Consider the following 23823-nt stretch of genomic DNA (forward strand, 5'->3'; position numbering starts at 1 on the left):
TTGCAAGATATGATTCTTGGCTTCCGTTTTTGTGCTGTTTGGGGAGAGTGTCAACGGTCACAAAGGGGCTATACTGTTAATTCAAACAAATCAGGTCATTTTTCAAGAAAGATATTCTTTTGATTGATAAAACATTAGAGAAGGCTGTGGCCGTACAAGTAACTAAGGAGAGGTACAATGTTGGAAAATAGTGAAAGAGGCTGCTTGAGGATGCTGGGACACCGCTCTGTCCTGTGTCACAAATGTGGGCCAGATGCTTGCCAAGACTACAGTACGAGAATACATTGCAAGTAAAAATGAGCATGGTAAACTCTATTGTCCAGCAGGCCACACGTAGGAAGAATTATTTCTTCACTATCTACATGATCCCCTAGACACTCAAGAATCTGTCCAAATTCAGGCAAGGAACAATTGTCTTATGTATTAAATGCGAAACCCCAGATACTGATGATGACAGGCATATGCTTGGAAATTGCTGCGTCCTTGATAAATACTGGTGTGATGTGAGTAGACATTGGGGCACATGCATCATTGTTTTTTGCCGTCACAAAGGGGCAGATTCGCAGAATCTGTCCATTTGCGTCCACAATTTTTCCATTTGGGATGCATCATCGCAAAGGCAAAAATTGCTATTTAAGTAATCGCAAAATTTGCGATTACTTAAATTGCATTTGCATTTAATGAATCGCAAATTGTGATTCCCTAACTGCAATGCACCAAAAAAAAGAGCGATTTCGATTTTAAGAAACGCAAATTACCACCAACTTAAAATTGATGGTAATTTGCGAAAACTTTGAAAAATTTACAAAAGTGCATTTTTCAAAGTTCTATGTTGCACACACACATGCGCTTGGGGCATGTGTGTGTGCAACATGTTTTTTAATTGCACTTTCAGGGGTGCATCAGGGTGTACTTTTGGCACCCTTGCACCCTTGAAATTGCATGTGCAATTTACAAGTACATATGTGGTACTTGCAAATTGCGCTTCCAATTCCCATTGATTCCTATAGGCCTTTTGAGCTACTGGAATGAATGAGAAGCCATTCCTTATTTGCGATTCGCAATTTGCGAGTCACAAATAAGGAATGTGTAGGAATCGCACATTTTTGTGTGATTCCTACATGCATAGCATTTTGTGATTCCCAAATAGCAAATCGGTAAAATTTGCTATTTAAGAATCGCAAAATGCAGGCTTGATGCATGTGCCCCTTATTTGTTTTATCCTTGGTCAAGATGTCAAGGTAACACGGTACTGGGGACGCATCTCTGTTTCTATATATCGATGCTGCCGAACCTCCGGGTTGTCGGCTGAATAGCTGTGTCCTGACTTTTGAAAATAAAGGTTTTAAAAAAAAAAAAAAAAAAAAAAAAAGATGTCAAGGTAAGCCCCACTATAGTAAATTTTGGCATCTACAGAGTAATTATTGCATAGTGTAAGATAAGCAATTTCTACCGGCTATTGTATACTATTGGCAAGACTAAAAACTGAAATAAAGTATTTGATTAGCTGAGAGCTGTAAAAACTTCATATATAATGTATACGAGTAGCTAATTAAGTACCAAAAGTTTGGAGTATGTTTAAGAAGTGGTTGGAAGAAAAGCATGCAATATGAAAATTGCATAGTACAATGGTTATGCAGCTTCTTTAGCAGACACTGCTGTAATGCTTTCTCTCAGTGCTTTGAAACACTGGGCTCCTTTAGAAAATCTCAGCCATATTTCTGTTTCAGGGGTTATGTTCTCTGAGGTGTGCATCTGAGGTTTATATAATAACTTTCACGGGTGCCCTTTCAGAAGTTGCGGTTTTCTTGCAAATTTTGTGAACATTGAAATATGCCGGATTTGGCCCAATTTTTCGGTCGAGCCTAGGCAGCACATGCGCTGTCTCTCGAGACATACTGTATCTGCTCTGGGGGCTTTCAGCGCACCCATTGCTTCTAATTGGTTCCTTCCTGTGCCTTTCTAAATTCCTTGTTTTTCAGTGGTGAAAACTTGCCATTTGTTCCTCCTTTTGCTCAGTTGTTCCCTCCCATGGCTACTGCCACTCTTCCATGTCTAATTTCGCATCTGGCCATGTACCTTAGTTTCAGGCACTATGTTTTGCGTTGGTTTTTGGCCGTAACAATAGCGCATGTGCTTTCACTTGCTCTGTTCCTGTTTCCGGTTGGCATTTAAATTGGTTTCAGCATTGTTTAAATTGGTTAGAACTCTTATGCACTATGCTTACGAGAATTTTTTTTTAGGTATCCTGGATTTATCTTATTTTGAGTCTGCATTTGGTGCTTTGTTTAGGATTGGCATGTATCTGCCATAACACCATTGTTCAAATTTCATTCAAATGATTATGCTATAGTTCCTGAGCGCAGCAAGCAGTGATTGAGCACTAATTTTATTTTAAAACGTATTCGTTTAATCTATTAATGGGGTGTGGGGACCTGCTCTTACCCGAGCAACTACTCAACATTAACTGACTGCCAGACTGCAATGGCGACCGCTTATTAAACAACTCAGGTATGGACCAAATGAGAGTCCTACCTCTATCTCCATGGCCTCCAACACACCAGCGACTATTTGAACATACAGATGGAGATACACTGTGGTCGCGAGGTAAAACCGCTATGTACCATCACTTTTGCACACTTTTGACAGCACTTGAGGGTACTCGTGGCAAGTTATATAAATGGGGTTAACATATGCTTGCTAATGTATGATTATTAACCAAAATGATTGCAGAACTCAATTCCCAGCATGCTTTGCAGGGGGGGTGGACACTTTTTTACTTGTTTCTAAACTCCAGCACTACTAGTGGGGCACACGTCTCAGCATGAATGTTACTGCTGTGAGTGTCAAGTAAGCAGTCTCGGTGAGAGTGCGTTTGTGCAGGTAATATGTATCTGAGCTACTTTTTTTATTGAGTTTAAGCACTCCATGCGAGTGTTTGTGTTTCTACTTGCTTCCCCCTTCCACTCGCTCACCATTCGAATTTCCTCATTTCCCCCCTAACTACCCTGTGAAAAAGTGTACATTTTACGTTAGCATAAGCAGCAGCCATTTTGACTGTTGCGTCCATTTCATTTCTGTTGTGTTAATTTTACTCTCTGCTGTTCGTCTTTTCACCCAGCCTGTGTCCTCTAAACTTTAGCTGACCTCTCTGACATGGTCAATCTGGTGTATGTGCTGGGGGGTTGCAGCTGCCGGTGCACCTGGTCTCAAAGGTTATCTATTGATAGCTTTTTGATGCCATAAACATTCCTTCTTCCCCCTCCTCATCTCCTGACCATCTGGTCAGGCTTTGTTCTTGTTTGCCTATAGCTATTTCCGTGCTTAAACCTGTTCCCTCCATTTTTCCTTCTCATGAGATTGCATTCTAACAAACCGTATATAAGGACTATGGTTTTTGCATTAGGGATACTTCCTCCTACAACACTTGAGGGTGTTGTTCGGACACAGCCCTGCTCATGAGCATTTAATAAACTTGGTTTGTTTTACTTCACTCCAGTGTCGATCTCTCTTTTGTTAGTCTTCGGACCCGTGGACGAGAGGGTGACCCTGCACCAGTCTGCCCTTACGGGGGTACATTTCCACAACCCCATCCCTTTTGTTATGTCTCACCAGCCATGCTCCTGTCTGTTTCATCTTTAGTTCCTCATGCCCTCCCCAACACCACCCCCTACTGAAATGCTGATAGCAATGAGCCAGTTTCAGCTGAGCCATCTTAAGTGCTGAATGCGTTGTGTAGACAAGAACGTGATTGTCTGAAAGAATTACTTCTTCCAAATCCTTACATAACCTTATTCCCAGTGTTCACTCTTCCACTGATGAAGCCTAGCTGCTACAGTGGCAGATGTTGAGTGGGGAAGGGCTGGTGTTGCCAGTGCCATAGAGATCTGTAGCTTAATCTCTAGGCGAATGCCTGTAATGTTTTGAAATAGCAGAGAGAGGTGCTGACCGCCAGTGCACTGAATGCGATCCGCAGCTCTAGCAGGAGCCAATCTGGCTCAGATTCAAAGCCCTGAATTTATCCACCTCACCAGCATTACTGAGAGACAGCCATTTGCACACATGAAGCTTACTGGGAGAGAGGTGCAGGAGCACAGTAGGTGCCATGCAAAAATAAGCTCTTAAATTGTATTTATTCTTTAGTTATGCTAAAGAGGCATTTGTCTACTAAGGCAATCCTTTGTTTCAGAGGGAATGAAAAGAAGGCCACTGATCTCCTACAATGATGTATGTAGGATTAGCCTTGGTAGCTTGAAACAGCTAGCAAAGAGGGCGCTGACAGTCCACTCCATACTGACCACGTGCACTGATGGGGTATTCATCACAACTACTGCAGGCCCCACATCCTCTATTACAGGCCCAAAGTATCACAAAGGACCCTCCATGAGTCAGTGGAAGCTCAACAGCAATAACTGGAGTCCACATACACAGTACTGTTAGTCCAACATCGAGTACTGCAATGCCCTATAGTACAAACCATACACCTAAAACTGCAGGTACAACTGTAATCCTTGGAGCCACTGCAGTCGCAGATGCAAGCCAGTACCTCATGCTCCATATCCACCACTGTAAAGTAACAATGCCAATGGGTCTCGGATTGCATATTTCTTCCTGAAACACTTTGTGATCAATCCTGCAATGATCTTCAATAAAAGGTATTATTTTATTTGTTTAAAATTAGGTTATTATTCTTGTTGACTTTTACTGTCAATTAAACTTTCCACATATTTTCAGTGTATTAGACCTCGCCCTTTTTGCAGATTTATCACCAAACATTTTGCCTTTTGCCTACTATTTTTCTGACGCTGTTTTTGTTGGCTATATGACCCTGGGCACTTGCAAATGCACTCTGTGTAAATTGTGATTATGAATGGTTATCCATGATTGGTATATTTGATTTACTGTTATGTCCCTAGTAAAGTGCACTGAGTGTGCCGGGGCCTGTAAATCAAAAGCTACTAGTGGACTTGCAGCACTGGTTGTGCCATTGAAGGAGTAGCCCTGTAAATGTCTCTAAGACCTGCCCATGCAGTGTCTGCTTGCGCAGGTGTAAACTGCAATGTCAACCTGACAAGTCCACTGTAATAATGGCATTTGCACCCACGTAAGTGGTAATGTCGAGTAGTTTAATTCTCAGAAGTCAGGAGAATCCAACCATCCCCAACCAGGCAAAGCCCATGATCACCAACAGACCATGGCCACACCAGAACCCAGGGCGACATCACAGAATGTTGTGAGGTCACAAAGGTCCTAGCCTGGCCAGGGCAGGATAAACCCAATATGACATGCACCACTTGCCATGCCCAAACCCTCCCTTTTCGTACATATAAGGCACCCCTCCGGTAGGCCCAAGGTACGCCCGTGGGCAGGGTGCAGTGTATGTGAAAGGTAGAACATGTACTGGTGTGTGTGAGACGTTCCTGATACTGAAATACTGTGCATTTCGTTTTTCACTGTTGAAAGGCTGTCTGCCCCATAAGTTACCATCTGAGCTGCCTTGTAACATCATACAAGTGTAATGTCCCATGGGGACAAGATAGAGAACTGAACTCTGAATTCAATAACACACCTTTTAGTGAAGGTGGTTTTTAAATTGTGTGTTTGAAAATGGCACTTTGAGAAAGTTAGCATTTTCTTGCTTCACCATTCTGTGCCAGTTTGTGTATTCACCATCTGGTTTTGGTGTGAGAGAAGCTGGGGATGTGCATTCAGTATAGACAGTCACAAGGGGGTTGAGGTGTGTCCTGACTTGCCTGGGTGACTCATCGCTGGGTTGAATAGACCTGGTCTACATTTAGAGTGGTTGGAGGAGTTTCACTAGCACATGAATAGGCTGTGTCTCCTTTGTACAATGCTGCCTCCACCCCTTGTGGTCAAGCTGGACCAGGGAGGACAGAACTGGTTTGTACTGAGCTCAGGGACTCTGAAACAAAAAGAACACTAAGGAACTGAGTATAAGTATGAGACCTTAAACCCCAGGACTTTAGATTACTTCTGGAAACAGAGGACCCTGCCAAGAAGAAGAGCTGAAGAGCTGTGAGGAGTGCCGCCATTTCTGTGTGAGGGGTGGGTTGACCTACAGTCGCAGCTTCTATCTGTGGCAGAGGAAAAGGAATGACTCTTTTTGCTCTTCTGTGGTATCCTGCTTGTGAAGAATCTCCAATGGCTTGTGTGCGCTTGTCTCCTGTTTGTGGAAGATTCAGGGACATCAAAGTCTTCCTTGTGCTTTATTTACTGAAAACATTCTTGACCAAATTGCTGGGCCAATTCCACACAATTGCTGAGTGCAAAGCCCGAGACAGCCATGCAGTACCGTCTCATGAGGCCTGCGAGTTTGGGAGAGACCTTTAAAAACCAAGGAGCAGCTGTTTATCAGCTGAGCAAGTGTGAAGGAGTCATCAACGTTGCCTGACAACCAAGACTGCAGCCCGAAGTCTCCCGCGTTGCCTCAGCAACACCTAGAGAACCCGCCATGGCCCACGCAGCACCTGCACCAGGCCCTGCCCAGCACGAGACCCAGTGCCTAAGTGTCCCAGCACATCAATACTGAAGCCAGAGCCTTGTTAGATGCTCGCATGCCTGAGCCAGCAGTACACCAACGACTGGGATGGCTCCTCGCGCCTCTCGGAGAAAGAGGAGGGCACCCCATGAGTCATTTGTTGTTACTGCCGGAGATCGAATGGGGGCGTGTGAGTTCTGCCTCCCCCCCCATATTGTGGTACCGTTGGGGGTCATTTGATCCTTCTTTGTCTCAATTAGCCGGGTGGGAAGGAATTGAGGTTCCGCTCTACCCTTTCCCTCCTCCAGCTGCAGCACTCGCTATGGTAGACGGGCAGGCGGCCCGATAACCTACCGGGTGACTGGAGCACAAGGTTTATTAGGGAGAGGGGGCATAGGAATGTGGGAATAATTGTGTTTTCCTCCACAGCATTTCATTGCTGATGTCGTTTTACTCCTTTTGAAAACAGGATAACAATTGTCATTTTTTAAGTTGGCTGACAATAATATTGAATGACCTAGTTCCTGTGATTCCAGAAACAAGCTTTCTGTGGCCACCAGCTTACCCTGCCATTTCAGAGATTGTTTCTCCACATCATCCTACGAGAGAGAATTTAAAACCCCATCTGCTTGACCAGTCAACATGTAAGAATTGCAGAAGATAGCCAGGAGACAGAGATTGTCAGATACCGGAGTGTAAAGATTTTATTGGCCCAACTTAAGTTTCCTTTGCAATGCTGCCCAGATTTTATAGTCTCCCTGCACAGCCTAGAACCTTGTTTTGTTAAAATAGCTGGGTTCTATCTGCTGTAGTAGACATCCTCTCGCCTCTGGGCCACGAAGCAGTTCAAACACTGTCGGAATATCTTCCATTCCATAACCCATCCCCTGGATTAAGGTAACCAGATATTGCAACACAGAAGCCTAGTTATACATTTTTTAATTCAGGACGCCCCAACCCCCCTCTTTCTTTGGGAAGAGTCAAAAACTTTAGGGATCTCCTGGTTTTAGAGTAGGACCAGATAAATCTAGCTACCATTTCTTCAATCAATTTAAACCAGTGGTACAGCCCTGAAAAGAAATAACACTTTGGGCAGAAACATCATCTTGGCAACATTACTCCTGCCGATTATAGCCAAGTACAGATTATCCATCCTTGAGAAGTCTTGACTTGTATTTTCTATCATAGCAGACAAGTTATTCTCCACTATTTGGTCAATTCAGCAGAGATACTAACCCCCAGGTACATTGCCTTTCCAACCACTTGTGTGTCGCTGAACTGTACACTGCTGTTTTAACCAGCTGGGTTTTATCCCATTTAAAGAGTACCCTGACAACCTCCCAAAGTTGCCAGCCTCTTGTTCAATTTCAAATAAACTCATAGCTGGTTCTGCAGTCACTATGGCTAAACCATCAGCATAAGTCAATACTTTTTTGTCCCGCACCTGATACCGCATTGGCCTGATACTAATATTATTCTCCAGTTTGCATATCATAGCATCGATACATAAGGCAAATAATAATTGAGAACGTGGACACCCCTGCCTTGTGACTCGTTGAATCACTGTTTGTTCAGAGTACTTTCCCATTAATGCTATGTTTGCTGTGGGATTACAATGTAACACTTTTACTGCTTTAATGTACCTAGGCCCTATACCAAACCTGTTAATTACAACCCACACATATTGCCAAGATATAATATCAATAGTTTTTTCAGCATCTAATGAAATAAATGCCATAGGGTCTCCTGCAACTGCCAAAGCATTTAATAGGGAGATTGCTCACCATATTGCTGTGTGTTGCCCAGCAGAGACCAATTTTACAAAACAGCTGGCGAGCTAGTACTTTTGAATATATGTTTGTGATGCTGTTCATCAGCGTAATGGGCTATATGAGCCTGGGTCTTGGAGAGATTCATTTTTTGGGGAAAGACTACTATATTGGTGGTTGCCCATAATGAAGGTGGCAGGTCAAGCCTTCATAAATATCAACATATGAAATCTGCCAAGAATGCCCCTAACTGAATTGAAAACAGTTTTTAAAACCCAATAAGAATCTTCTCAGTACCCACTGCTTTTCCCGATGGTAAACTTTTAATAACCATCATGATTTCTTCCCTCATGATGATAGTGTCTGGGGATGCCTTATCTATGGAATTACACTGTAAGAAGGGGATCACCTCCAAATACTGTGTCATCTCATTGTCCCCCTGTTCTATATCTTCACTGTAGAGATCTTGATAGTACCCTCGGAAAAGCTCCTTTATACTCGCAGCATCTTTGACGCAGTGCCCCTTGAGCGACCTCAATTCCCTTATCTCTCCCTATGATATTTTTGATGGATTCTGATAGCAAGAAGATGACCCACCTGTTCACTATATTCATAGCTATCCTTCTTCCAAACTGTATACTTCTCAGCAGCCTTTCTTGCAGAAATCTCAATGATGGCAGATTTAGCCATTGCAAAACTGTGATGTGCTTCCTCAAACTCTACCCTGTCTAATGCTGTTTTTTTTAGTTTGGAGTCGGCATCATCCAAGATTTCATACCGTGCCTCCATTTGTTGTTTTCTCTTTCCTTTGCCAGTTCAGACTAAATCCTATTTTTTCCCCATGCACACCTGCCTTATAGGCATCCCGGATTATACCAGGTTGGGCACTACCTCAGTTTTCTTCCATGAATATCGGTAGCCATCTATCCATAAGTTTGACATAATCTTTCTCGCTCAGTAAAGCACTCTCAAATGTCCAGTTCAGTTTTGTTCTATCCTTCCCATAAAATGTAATTTCTATAACCAGGGGATTATGGTCTGTTATGACCCGAGGAAATTTTTCCACCTTACAATTTAGTATCAATTCATGAGTGATAAAATAATTATCTAGGGGGCATGTTTCCTGTCCGGAGCCAAGAAGTATGTGAACCTGAGGCGTCATAGTGCTCCACATGTCTGTTAACCCTTGATCTCTCCCTATTTGGTATAAAGTTTTAAATTTGTGTCCCCCATAAAAATGTATTCCAGCTTTCAATGAACTACCCTGTAAGGAATATTAAAATTACTGCAAACTATGATTGGGCAAGGTCATAGTGCCATTTCTCTATTCAGCCAATCAAAAACCCGTGGGTCATCTAAGACTACACCATACACTTAACACAATCTAAAAACCCCTCCTGGATAGCCACACTGGGTAATCACCCATCTCCCAAGGCTATTATCACGGATTTGCTTAAGCCTGAGCCAGTTTTTACATGCTAGTATGGCCATCCCTCGTGTCCTTGTCCCTTGAGTCTTTGAGCTGAATATGGCATAACCCAACACTTCCAGCAGATTCTTCCTTTCCCCTTTCTATATGTGTTTCCTGAGGTAAACAACGTTTAGCACATAACTTTTTACCCGCATGGAATTAGAACGCGGTCGTTACAACAACCACGTTTTAATTCCGCATACCATTACTCCTTAAGTCGGAACAACGACTTGCGGAGTGGGCAGAAGGTGTTGGATTTAAAATCCAACACCTTCTCTAATGTCCGCGCAGACTGGAGTTGGAATAGTAAATTAGACTATTCCAACATACAGCGCCCCCCCGTCCCCAAGTCGTTGTTACGACTTGCGGGGTAATGGTATGCGGATTTACAACGCGGTCGTTGTAACAACCGTGTTGTAATTCCCTGCGGGGAAAAAGACTGCGGGATAACGAGGCATATTAGTTTCCTGATGACACACAATCTCAGCTCTTAATATCTGAAAATCTACAGCTGCCCTTTGACTCTTAGCCCTGTCGTTCAGCCCATTAATATTTAATTGAATTGCATTGAAATTGTTTTTATATAGCGCTTACTACACCTGACGAGGCGTTGAAGCGATTTTCCGAAGAAACCCAAAAAAGATTAGTGGTGAATTAGTATAGTGAAATATGAAAGTGATTTGAGTGGTGGATATGTTAGTCAGTTATTTGGATCGAGAAGGATAGCGGAGGGATAGAAGAGGGAAAAAGGTTTGCATTTATATAGTGCTTGCTTCCCCTGATGAGGTGTCGATGCACTTTTTAGGCGATTAGCACACTATTCTGAAACCCATAAGGTATTAGTGGTGAATTAGTATAGTGAAATATGAAAGTAATTGGAGTGGTGGAAATGTTAGTCTGTTATTTGGATTGAATAGGATAGTGGAGGGATAGAAGAGGAAGGATTTAGAAAAAAAATAAAAAATATATATATATATACATATATATATATATATATATATATATCCTGTTTGTTTGTTTTGGAGCTCATAGCAGTAGGGGGAGGCTTGGGCTAAGTAAAAGGAAAGTGGGGGGAATAATCAGAGGGAAGGGTTTAGAAGGGAAGGGTTTAGAAAGGCTTGTTGTAAGGGATCGGAATAGCAAAAGAGGTATGAGATGATGCAAGTAGGGAAGAGTCTAGGAAGGGTTGTTTTGGGGATCATAGTAGTGGTATGGGCTTTGGGATGAATGAAAGAGTGGAGGTAGAGGATAAATTAATAGAGGTATAGGGTGAGAAATAAGGTAGTGCATTGGAAAGAGTAGTAGAAAGAGGTTTGAGATGAGTCAGAGAGTTGTGGTAGAGGAGATGTTGAGAGCGGTATAGGGTATAAAATAGGATAGTGCATTGGATATGCTGAATTAGAAAAGTAATAAATATATAGATCAGAGGTAAATGTAAGGTATATAGATGCATAAAGGAAGGTAGTATATGTATATTGAAGATACATTAAATAAACTCCTGCTTTCAAGTGTTGTTGTACTTAAAATTACTTATTTATTTATAGATTTGTTTTGTAAATTAATAGTGAAACAATTGTAGATAAATAGTTATGATAAAAGAATTACTTATTTATGCAGTCACTGATATACATGTTAAAACATAGAATAATGTAACTATTGGTAATATGTACTTTTGTTAAGCAGAACTGATGAATATCAATATATATTTTTTGTAAACATAAGTATTCTACACGTTTAAACTAAGCAATACACATATATAGGTACATATCTATAGTACAAATAAATGCTGATACACAGAGAGATATGCTGTATATTTCTGCTTGTGTATAGTGGTTATGTGGGGAAGAGCCCATTCTTGAGTAGTTTTCTGAAGATAAGGTGGTTATTTGTGGATCTTATGTTGGGGATAAAGAGTTCCATAGTTTGATGCTCCAGAGTGGAGGTTCTTTTGCTGAATGTGTTTGGTGAGTTTATTCCTGATGAAGAGCAGTCCTGTTCCATGTATAGCTTTGTGGGTGATACAAAGCAGCTTAAAAGTGGATCTCCTGGTAACCAGTAACCACTGTAGGGCTTTCAAGGCAGGGGAAATGTGGTCTTGTGGTTAAAGGTGATCCGTGGTAAAGGCTATTGGGGTAATCAAGTTTGGACACAACAAGAGAGACGGTAGTCTGGGCCTTGTGTGGAAATCCCAAATTGGGGAAGATTAGTCACAGTGTTTTTATAGTAACAAAGCTTGATCTTATAAGTTTGTCCACTTGGGCATTCATTGATAGCTTGGAGTCCATGGTCATTCCAAGATTTTGTACTTCCTTCAATACTTTAAGCGGTGTTCCCAGATCATCAGGCCACGTGTGGCTATGTGAATCTTACCCCTAACAAATTATCTGTAAAATTGACCAAGATAGAACCGAGCACTTTCCAGCGTTATTGTTCTTCAATTTTTATATTGTATGTTTTCATAGCTTTAACAACCTCGCCACAGTTATACCTCTCTCTCTGTTGTATCTCACCCTCCACCAACCCCCCTTTTCAAGGCCCCTCCCAAACCACCCGCTTCCCCCCAAGCCCTTCCCCCACCACCACCATGATGCAGTTAGACCACACATGGCCTGAGTGATGGTATATGAGGTCGCCCTGGTGCTTCTCTCCCAGTTGGCGTACAGAGCTATAAGGAAAATACATTTATAATTCCTAGGTTTTTCCTTTCTTTAGGAGTGCAATCACATGTCATATACATTATCATTATTACAGTGACAAAGAGAATCCTACAGGTCATTCCTTGTTTTTTGTCATACTTTCAATCTTGGCCTTTGATCCACTCATTCTCCCACCATAGTACCAGCACAGTGTCTACCACAAAAAATCGACTTTTTAAACATGCCCCTCAAACAGCTTCCTCATGACACAGCTAATGCTGCCAAAGGCTTGGAAGACAGCTCATGGAGTTACCGCTTGACTTTTATTCTGATCTAAATGTCTTTCCTCTGCCTAGAATTTTAACCAGCCCGGATTCATTAAATGTACTTCAGAGCCAAGAAGTTGGAATGGTTTGATTAACTGTCTCAATCACCATCTTCTTTTTACCACAATATTGCAAATGTCGGGTGAAAAAAAATGCATAACGATTAAGGGACCTTCTAGCATTGGGGCAAGCTTTTTGTAAGATTGCTTGGTGGAGTAAATAATTTCCCAAATATATCAAAATGGCTTTGGGTCTGTCTGACTAGCCCTCCCATGTTTTTTTCAGTATAAATGGAAAGCGATGTACTCGCTGTGCCTCCATGTCCCAATTCCACATTGAAAGGTACGGAAAAGCACCCTTTATCAAATTCGAAATTAAAGATCATATATCACTCCCTTTTGTCACCCCCTTGGGGAGTCTCAGGTTATTCCTCTGCTGCCTGTTGTCAAAGTCTTCCATTTTCCTCAATATATTTGCCAGTTGTGACTCATGGGCTTCTGCCTGACCTTTCTCTGCTACAACCTCCCCCTCTAGTGCAGTGACTCACTCTTCCACCATAGCAATTCTATCCACAATATCAGAGCATTTCTTATTCATCTTTCTTATTGCTCCCTCCAATTTCTTGTTGGTTAAACATGTGTTACAGCTGTCCCTCTGAGTGTCCTCTTGTAGTTGTTTATAGATTGATAGATTAGACATAGTGAGGGTTCCTATCTCTCTTCTTTTCCCTCACCTTAAGACTGCGATCCTATCCTGTGTTGTTTCCCATGATCATCACCCTCCTTAACATAAACTTGCCGAGTGATCCCACTTTAAGTTATGTACTCCCTCGGAGGCTTCCTCCAGACCCCACTGCTTTTTGTAGCTTTTATTTGCGATTCTTTTGCAGCCGCGCTTTACTTGTAGTTTGAAATATCTCATCCCAGGCGCTATAGGAACTTTTTCCTGACCCCCAGGAACGGTGATCAGTTTTAGAGTCACTACCATTTGTATCATAGGTTTATGATTCATCAGTGAGTGAAAAGATTTTTTCTCCATGATCCAGGGCTCCCACCACCATGTCTTTGCCCCCACTTATTGTGTCTTTTGAGCCCACTTCTGGGTTAGTAGCCGTGTGCTGCAGAGTTCCACCTGAAGATAGATACACAGTATCGACAGTGCTGTCATTCCCAGTACCAATTTATATTGTTTTTGTTGGGCCAACTCCCTCCAACCCAGAACCATTGCAGTCCGGGAAGGCTCCCCCAATACATTCTCTTTTATTTGTGCAGACCCCAGACTAACTTGCACCATTAAGGTTGCTTGTGGGTCAACCAGCGCTGGATGAATTTAGGTAAACTCCGTTGTTGCGGTCTCCTGAGCTGTTTCAGTGCTGTTTGGTGAAAGCAGGGGAGGAGGGCCTGTGAATGCCATAGAGCCTTGACCTTCACTGTAACCATCATCTGGGAGCTCGGCCAGCTCCCTATGTTCACCGGCACAGTCCTTATTTCCTTCTACACTCAGTCGACTAGGTGCTGGTTCTGAGAAGGCAATGAAATCCAGCATTGAGGATTGTGGCGGTTTTACTGTGACACACTGTCTGCCCCATGCATCACCACTATGGACTCCATCACTTGGTTCAGCCTTTGACCCTAGGGCTGCCCGATCCTTTCGCAGCTCACTGTCATGTCTTTTCCTGCCGCTGGTAAGCTTGGTGTGGCCATGCCCAGTCGATTGTGGGGGAATCGGGTTAGAGATGTCCACCCATTCCCGCTGCTGTCTTGTTCCTTTTGGAGGCATGCTTTCCATCCTCAGTGCCATTCTCTAAATTACACCTCCGATAGCTTCCACCGGCCCGGCAAAGGACCTGGGAGGAGACTGCTACTGCTGCAACAAATACCTGGATCTTAGGCGTTCATGTGCTTAAACGTGTAGACCGGCTCCTCCGACAGAAAAGACTCCACTTGCCTTAAATTAGACTGTTTTCCCTGTTCTCCTGGCCTGAAACATTGTATCTCTAACAGAAACGCTCAGCTGGGAGGGAGAAGCTCACTGGGTGTTCTACTCAGTTGCCATCTTGCTTCCACAAATAATAATTCCAATACAACCCTCCGTATTCCACTCCACACCACATACATCCACTACTCTTCAAGCCAAAAAACATAGGTAAAATACATTGTCATTTACAATGCCAATAGCTCTAACTCTCCCAAATGTTAGACCTATTGCATTGCAAATGCTTGTTTAAATATTGTTCTTGAGTACCTAAATGGTGGACAGATAGTTGATCATGTGGTCATGTCCCAATAACCATTCACATAATCCTTGTCCCTCACACCACTGTAGGTTAAAGAAATGAGAACTCTAACAGGGAATTCTAACAGGGAAAGCAAGGTAATGTGTCAATGAGAGAGAATGAGGACAGCAATCATGCGAGTGGAGCTGCACTCATCCCACGCCAGCTACCAGTCTTCGTGTTGCCTCAGAGCTTCCTTGAACTTGTTATTTGATGCCACACTTCCTTGTTGGTGTCCTACTTAACATATGGACAGAATGTGTGTGATATCACACTGGTATACATCTAATTCAAACAGGGCAATACCCCTTTTGTGTGGAAGCCATTTAAGTGGTGTTATGGGTAAAACTGTTGTTAGGTGTACGTTGGTAGCTTCCTAGGTGAAAATTGAAGAATCATCTTTCTTGTGTGGGTGTAATTCATACATCACAAAAATGATACTTTCTTTCAGTTTACACCAGGCATGTAGCAAAGTCGCACCAGCTTTTATTTCTTTGATCTTTCTAAATGTATGTTTAGAAACTGTGGGGCATATTCACAAGGATCTATCGCCGAGTTAACAGCCCTTTATCCCAGCCAAAGTTGCGATAAATGTATCGCCCCAATCACAAGCTGGTGTTAACAGCCCACAGCACCAGTTTACCCGCGATAGCAGCCGCAAAAAACATCGCCCCCGATGACCCCCGCAACTATCACTAATGAGATGCAGAGTAGGCATTCCCGTGCCAAAACCCGTGACAACAGCACTCCACAACATTCACAATGACCAGCCAGAGCTGTGATAAGAACACAAAACTGGTGATAAGGCGCTTTAGCATCAGGAAAATAACACCTGCTATGACCTAGTGCAAAGTCGGACCACAGCCTGCACTACAAACGGGAGCACAGCCCACAGCCACATCGGAAGGGCAACAGATGCCACGGAGCCACTGGTAATGTGGCCCGGACACCCGAGAGGGCCAAAACACCCAGCGCCACCACTCCAGGACCCCAACCCCCACCCGGAACACCCCTCCCCCCAGACCACCACAGAGGCAGTGCAGACAAAGACAGCGGACCCCAGGAAACGCACCAGCCTCACAGACCCAACACCTGACAATGGCATTGCTCACAACAGGCTCAAGAGGACAACCATCACATGCATCCTGACCAACAACGCCCAACAGGCCGACGGCACCAACACAGCGGACAACCAACATCCCACCCCACACAAAGCTGATGGCTGTGCTGCACCTGTTGGCCCCTGGTACACCCCAACCAACACCCACCAGAGTTGGAGAAGACAGACAGCCAGCCACATCCAAGTCCCTCACACCTGTCCTGGACATCACTCTCAGCCTGGTACCCTAGTCTTCATACGTCCAACACAATGCGCAGGATCCGCTGAAGACTAAGCAAGGACCATATGCCATAGCTGGATGCACGCACGTGTTGGGGGCAATCCACAGCACACATGTCATACCTGTACCCCCTGGTGACACAGCACACATTCACCGCAACAGAAAGCACACATCTCAAATCAATGTGCAGGCAACAACCGAGCACCATGGAACCTCCACCAATGTCACCTCCAAATACCCAGCCAGTGTGCATGGTCCCTTCATCCTCCAACAGTCCATCAGCAACCAGCGTTCCCAGGATGGCACCAAGGGAAATACACAACCCCTTGGCAAGTTCCAAATGAACACCCCACACACCTCAACTCCACAACCATGCAACTCACAACTCTGGCAATGCACTCATCACATAATCACAATCAACATGCAAAACAACATGCCCACACACCAGACAAGACAGAACAACTCACATTGGTAACTTGGGCAAGCCGTGAACATGAGCCATCAACGGCATGGTACCTCAGCCACACACTTGCCGAATGTGGGGAGAGGTGGCAACCCGGCATGTATGAAGGATGAAAGAGAACCATGATTGGGAAAGTACACAATGCCAAGAGTGGCGGAAATGTGCTGGACAGACCGCAGTATGCCGAACACACCAATATCCATGGCAACATACACCGCTGGTGTATGGAATGTAGTGGACAGTGGACGCAACCAGGTCACCCCAGCCAGCGGGGTAGTCGCGGAAATGTTTCCTGTTACATCCCCCCCGTAAGCGTGAGTGGAGTGGGATGGCCCGGTGTACACCAAGCCAGTGTAGGGGTGTGAATAAAAAGCACGTAGCCCTGGGCGTGGTCCTCTTCCAGGGCAGCACCTCACACCACACCACAAGGCTGACGTTGTCCTCATTAGCGGAGTCAACTGGAATCCTGTGCGCCTGCCATACCCCGGCCTGCTGGACCCCGAAGCTGTCAGGCCCGCACCTGCACAGCAAGGCTACACTGATCACCTTCCGACACCGGCATGTGTCAAGGAGGCCCCACCACGTGCCTGCGCAAGGTCCAAGCCCGAGGCCTACGACCTTGGTAGCCTCTCAGACCATCACGGCCTCCACGACACAGGCGCGCTTTAGTCCTTTCTCGTTGACGTACTCTACTGCCGACTCCGGCCTACACTACGGTCAAGTAGGTCACACATTTGGAACTGAGTCCTGATCATACATTGTTCCGTGTACGCACAAAAAGGAAGATTCTACTTCACTGTACTCCCTTTGGTCATTTGGCAGCAACCATGTGCATAGCGACACGTGGCTGTGGGCCCTTGCTGACCGCTGCCCCCGGCCTACACTGCGGTCAAATAGGTCACACACAATTTCAAATTCAGCCTTGATTTATTTATGGCAGACTTGATGTCATTGTACAGGCCTCATCGCAGACTGCATCCCCTTTCAGCCCCGGTGCCACTTTGTCTATTTTCCGAGACCCATGGACACATTCTGGTTGGACTTTGGTTGTGACTGAGTCCATGGACTTCGGGTTGTCGTCACCATCATGGCGGTGATACTGACTTTGTGACGAAAACAAGGCCGTGGCATTCCACACCTCCATTTGCTGCTTCCGGACAGCTTCCACCCTCAGCATCATGCCCTGGAGGACACCTTCCACTGTCCCCCACAACCCTCCGCAACATGCACCTCGGACATTGATGATGACCTGCTCAGGTCGCATGGCCCATCTGACTTCACCGCAAGTCACCGTACTGTGGCTAGGTGCCTGTGCCGGCCGCAGTGTATCCGGGGCCACTAACTCTGTGCTGGTTCGATCTGGGACCCCTTCTTCTGAGATATTGGATGGCCTCTGAGGCAATGGCCTTAGGATCATCAACGCCATGTGTCTGTGGCCCTACGCTGTCTGCTGCCTCCGACCTCAACTGCGGTCCACCAGGGCTCACACACCAAATCGAGTCCTGACCAGCCCAGACGTCACATCACCGCAGGAGGCACACGTCACCACTGCCAGGACCACCTCCAACCGCCATCTGCCAGAGTCGAAACGGTGGTCCTGACAGACTTACGTAGTTGCTCACACCTGTCGTGGATGCCATCATCAGACTGATACCCTGCTAGGCACTCCAGCTGCCACTGACTCAGTGCGCCTCATGCCATCGTCCGTTACTGATTTAGTTTTGTGCTGTGGAGCAGTTGCGCAGCTATGTCACCTCAAGCAGTTTGGGACACCTGGGACGTTGATTAGGATGATGATGCAGGTGTAACGCACCCAACTGCATCTGCATCAGGAATATCTCGAAGGGACACAATCCAAGACTTTTTCTTCACATGGGCGCGCTCAGCTGGAGTGCCCAGACCTCAGTGCGCTGCAACTCACGGACACTTCGGTTTGCTCATTGTGTGCCGTCTGGACTTGCTCAGGCTACCTCCATGATGCTCCGCAGTTGTCCCTGTGATGCTGGTGTTGTCTGTTTCCATATTCATTGTTTAACTGTTGTATTTGTTGCCAGCACCAACAACTGCCTGAGGGCTGGCTTGCACCCACCCCACACACATCCAGCACAGGCGTCACTGTACATGTGGCCCTGCCAATAAAGGGGCCGGGCGCACGTGCCCGTAGGCAGTTCATCATAATGTCTGCGTGTGTCCCTGTGGTCTTGTTGTATGCATGGGGGCCCAGGACCCTACGACATTACCTTTTGCTGTATACAGTGGTTGCAGGCATGTCACCGCAGGCATCGGGTTTGAGCTTGGACATGTAGCTCTGTCGTCACCCACTCAATTTGTAAGGGGAGTGGCCTGGGCCGTAGTACGCAGAGCCAACGTGGGTGTGTGACTGATATGTGCGGGCCCCTCTGCGTGGTTGTGTACTGTGAATGTGCTTCTGCATGTGTCTTTATGGCAGTGTGGGTCTCCTTTGTGGGGTGTAGGTGGTTCCTGAAGGGTAATAGACACCAACGTATGTGATCTAGTTCACCTTCCATGGGTTCAGAGCCCACCCACACCTGTTGGGCCACCTCCTTTTGGCGTGCTGACACATGGCATTGGGGTGCCATGTGTGGGTGGGTGAAGTGTCGTGAGCCGGCTGTGCTTCCAGGTGCTTCCTGCTGTGTAGTCTGTTGCAGGCTCTGTATTCTCCTCTAAGTAGCTTGCCTATCCGGGTCCTGGTGGTGGGTTGCGTGGGATGTCCATGGGCTGTTGTAGGGCGTCGGTGTTGAAGGTGTGGTGGTCCTCTCCGGCATTACAGATGTGTTGTCTTCTGTGCTCTGCTGGAGGTGTTGTGTGCCCTTCTGCAATGTGAAGGGGAGATACATGTTGACATTGTGTTGACATGTATGTTGGCGCATTGCACTGGTTTACATGCAGACTGTATGACAATGTACATTGTGACTGTTTGGGAGGTGCTGGATTCTTCTGCGGGACAGTGTACATTTGGACTACATGACGGATGTGAGGTCGTACGCGTACATTTCCATTTCACAGTTTCCAACTCTGTCAGATGTAGTAGGCATGTTTCTGTGCATGTGCAGAGCCAGTTGTGTCCTGTGTTCTGCAGTGTCGGCTTTGCGCATTGTACCATGTTGTCGTCAATGTGGGTGTGCTGTTCTTGCTATGTGTGTGTGCTGCTGAGTGCCAAGGGAATGAGGGACATGATCCTGGGTAATTGTGGGTGTACAGTGTGCTACACCTCGTTGTGCATGTGTGCCATTGTGCTCATCTCACCTCGTCCCCCCAGTCCCTGGTCGTTACTCACCCTGTTGATGTTGTGTCAGGCCCTCTTGAGCTGTGTCCGTACTCCCTACTCCTTGCACCGTCTCCACAATGGTGACTGTGGCCTTAGTTTCCTCCAGCTCCTCCTGTGGCGCAGGACTGCCACCTCCTGTCACCGTTGCAGTCTTCCTGTCGGCAGCGGGTTTGTGCCTGGTTTAGGTTGTCACATCATGCTAGCGCCTCTTGGCCTCCTCGACACTCCGACTGCATTCCAGGTGGTCTACTTGTGGGTCAGTTGCTGGTAGTGTTCTGTCACCTCCATGACGCTGATCTGGTTTTGCTGCGGACTGCTCCCCGTCTTCCTCTCCCTCTTCTCCTCCGCCGTCCCCATCCCCGTTGTTCCTTGCTGGTGGTCTGTGGGGGTTGTGGGGTTCGCGTTGGCCTCTGTGCTGGGTCAGGGTGCATCCATGTTGCTACGTGCTTTGGCTTGTTTCTGGTGTGTTGTTTCTGTGGTTTTTATGGTGCATTTTCCCACCAGACGCGTGGAATTTTCAGACCTGTGGCTGGTTTTCGCTACTTTTTGTACCGCGATTGGCCTCATCGCATGATTTTTTGCGTTCGCGTTTCACATTTTAGTGGCGTGGCATTGTTTTTTGCACGGCCATTTGATGCGTTGTCTGGTGACTATCGCATGCTACCTCCGCGTTGTGAATACTTGGTTGGCATGACGTAATTTTCCAGCGATGTTGAGAGTTGCGTTAAGCTACTCTTGCGGTAGTTATCACACATTCTTGTGAATATACCCCTGTGATTAGGTCTCGCCTAGCTTTGCGAGGCATGCAGTATATACTGTAGTGTGGAAGTTTCGTGGAAGCTCCACCCACTCTCTGCCCATTGGCTTTTGTCTTAAATGCTGCCTTCCGATTGGTTTGAGGCTTGTTAGTCCCTCCTCATTCATCATTTGTATCCTTCCATGGCTATTGGCCCCTTTACTCCTAACACTATTTTCTTCCCTGTCTCCCCACCCCACCGCCCCCTTCCTCAGTCTGCGACTTCTCACCCTCCCACGCCCCCCCCAACTCCTGTTAGTGTTTTCTTGCCTGCCGGCACTTCCGTTTTCATCTTTATTATTGCCACCTTGAAATATGCGAGTTCAAGATGCGTGCTGTCCAAAATCTTCTTGTGTTTAATGAACTAGATTTTAATGTTACTCTAAATATAATAAGACTCTAGGCAACATTCGGGGTATGCATGGCAACTGACGCCTCTTAGTTCACAAACGGCATTGTTGTTGGGCGGGAGGAGCAGAAGTGTTTTAACTCATACTTAAAACGAGCACTTTTAATAACTTCCTCTCAATTCAGTGCTATAATCTTGTGTACTGAGGTGACGTGCTAAAGAAATGCACTTTTTTGAATTCTGAAGAGACATGATCGCACATTTACATCATGTTTACTGTATGATTAACATGCAGATCATTTTCACAGCTCGCCCACTGGCTCGTATTCGCTTGGCTCTTCTCCGGCTGACTCTACCTGCTAATTAATATATTGGCTCGCGCACCTCTAACAAAGAGGGATGAATGGATACATGACAGTGAGCCCGGTAGATGGTACAGAAATAGACTGGTGCAGACAAACAGACAAAGTCAGTCTCTATTGCCTCACGTCAGAATCATCACTTTCAATAACCTGGAAATCTGCTGGCAACTCCTGCATGCCCCAACCTCATCCCCCTCACCTATTCTTAGCAGAAGCGGCAGATTCTGAGCTCTGCCCTGCTGGTGCAGAGGAGCACGGCAGAGTCTGTAGAAGCGCTGGGATCCCTCGCCTCTCCCGGCGGGCACCTAAGCCTTCCGGGTGCCTTCACACTCAGGATAAATGAATACATTCTGTTCTGTGCTTTAGTCGCCCCTCTGTGAACACTGTCTGGTAGATGGAGCTCTGTGTTAATAAACACATTCAGAGAGGTTGTTGTGTACAAACAAACAACAGCCACAATACCATACGTTTTGAACGTATAGTTAAATGCCTGCTCATCGAGTACCTCATTGGCTGATCATTCCATGGCACCACCAAAATTACATTTGGACACATTTGCTCAACTATAAAACACTCCCTTCTATGGTTCATTTAACAACTAGGGGCTTTGGGGTTAGGTCCCCTACTTTGGATGCTGTGTAAAAGAGTAAATACAAAAATTAATGCAATGAAACTAAGCAACCAGTACTGTCTAAAACACTGTGAAAACTGACACGCATTCTGGCATTTTGTTTAGTTAATGTCGATTTTCTCATAGATGCGAGTAAAGTACTCTTAAAATCTTAATGAAAACTGCATACTTTTAACTAATAGCACCGGGCGACCTTTGGCAACTAGGCAATGAATACATTTCATGTACCCCCGAAACCCCCTGCACCCCGCCCCCATGGCAAACTTCATTGCCTCCCAGTGTTTGGAGGATAACCAAGTCAAAAAGTCTAGAAAATGAATGAGAAGCCGAGATTCGGGTTCACATGCTCCGATCCCGATCGCGTTGGTTAGTCTGTAAGCACTACTTTTATTAATGAGTTTCGCATTAGTAAAGCATCACGGTGTGCTTGTGTGGTGACACTTCACCCATGAGGTACGTGCCAAACAATTGTTGACACAATCCACACTTTGAGTCTTTTTCAATATATTTATTACGAAGTGCAGGACCTTTCCAAGGGATTTTGCACACTACATACATTCACTCCAAAAATAAAACGTGTAGGTAAAAAACATTGCCATTTACAACATCAATAGCTCTAACTCACATATGCGAGACCTATTTGCTTTGCAAATGCTTGTTTTTAATATGACTACACAATGAGGTAATACAATGCAACCTATTGTATTGATACTCATCCTAATAATCCTATGTTTATTGAAAGTAGTTTTGTATTTTCACATATTATCTACTGTGTGATTTGCTTGAGGGGTCAGCCAGTGTTTAGCCACTATGGCACAAGCCAGACTTCTGGCTCGACTGTCCCTACAAACGTGCTGCTTCCCCAACTTTGAGTCCATGGACAAACGGACGCTTCAAGATAAACAAACAGCGTTTAGAGCTTCCAACTCCGTTCCAGGTGTGACACCTTCAGCCGGTCAGAACAGGCTGAACCTCTCAGAGATAGGCCCTAAAGCCAGTACCATGCTTTATCATGGGCTCTTTCAGACTATAACTATAAAATAAGTAAAACTACTATTTCCAGAATGCAAAGCGCTGCTAGCCATACATTCAGAACCGGTTGTTCAAAGTCATTGGGAATAGTACTAAAGTTGATGGTTTATTTTGAAAGGCTATATCAATGACAAATATTCAATATTTCATAATCGTCTACCTGGTGTTATCAAAGAAGTTGATATACAAACTTGGGGTCGTCCAGACGGCATAATCTTGTAACTTTCTTTTGGGAAAAAAATACAGTAGTTTCTCAGAGGAACCAAAAATATTGTCTGTGCTCTGAGTTGAACTGCTTTCAAGTAAGGACGAGAAAAAAGCACTCGGTGCCCAAGGACATGTATGTGTAGCAGGGTACACTCAAGCCTAGGACAAATTAAAGTGCACAACCTGTTCCATAAACAAATGGAAAGTTTTATTCCAGACAATATATACGCAGAGAAGGATTAGCGTGAGAGCTGCTGTTGAATGGTGTCTGCTCTAGATATTTTCGTATATTTAGCCTACGGTATTTCCTGGATGAGATAGTGTGGGGTGGAGGTACTGTATTTTGATGAAATTGCTGCACCCTCCAGGTTGTTGAAC

The 23823-nt window shown here is 45.2% G+C and overlaps 1 protein-coding gene across 1 annotated transcript in view; it reads right to left on the reverse strand.

Annotated features, from left to right (window-relative positions):
- Positions 1 to 23823, reverse strand: part of TRPC6 (transient receptor potential cation channel subfamily C member 6) — an 833374-nt gene that overhangs the window by 17127 nt on the left and 792424 nt on the right. The gene's annotated exons all lie outside the window — the stretch shown is intronic.

The sequence above is a fragment of the Triturus cristatus genome, chromosome 8, assembly GCF_964204655.1.
Source record: "Triturus cristatus chromosome 8, aTriCri1.1, whole genome shotgun sequence".
Lineage (NCBI taxonomy): Eukaryota > Metazoa > Chordata > Amphibia > Caudata > Salamandridae > Triturus > Triturus cristatus.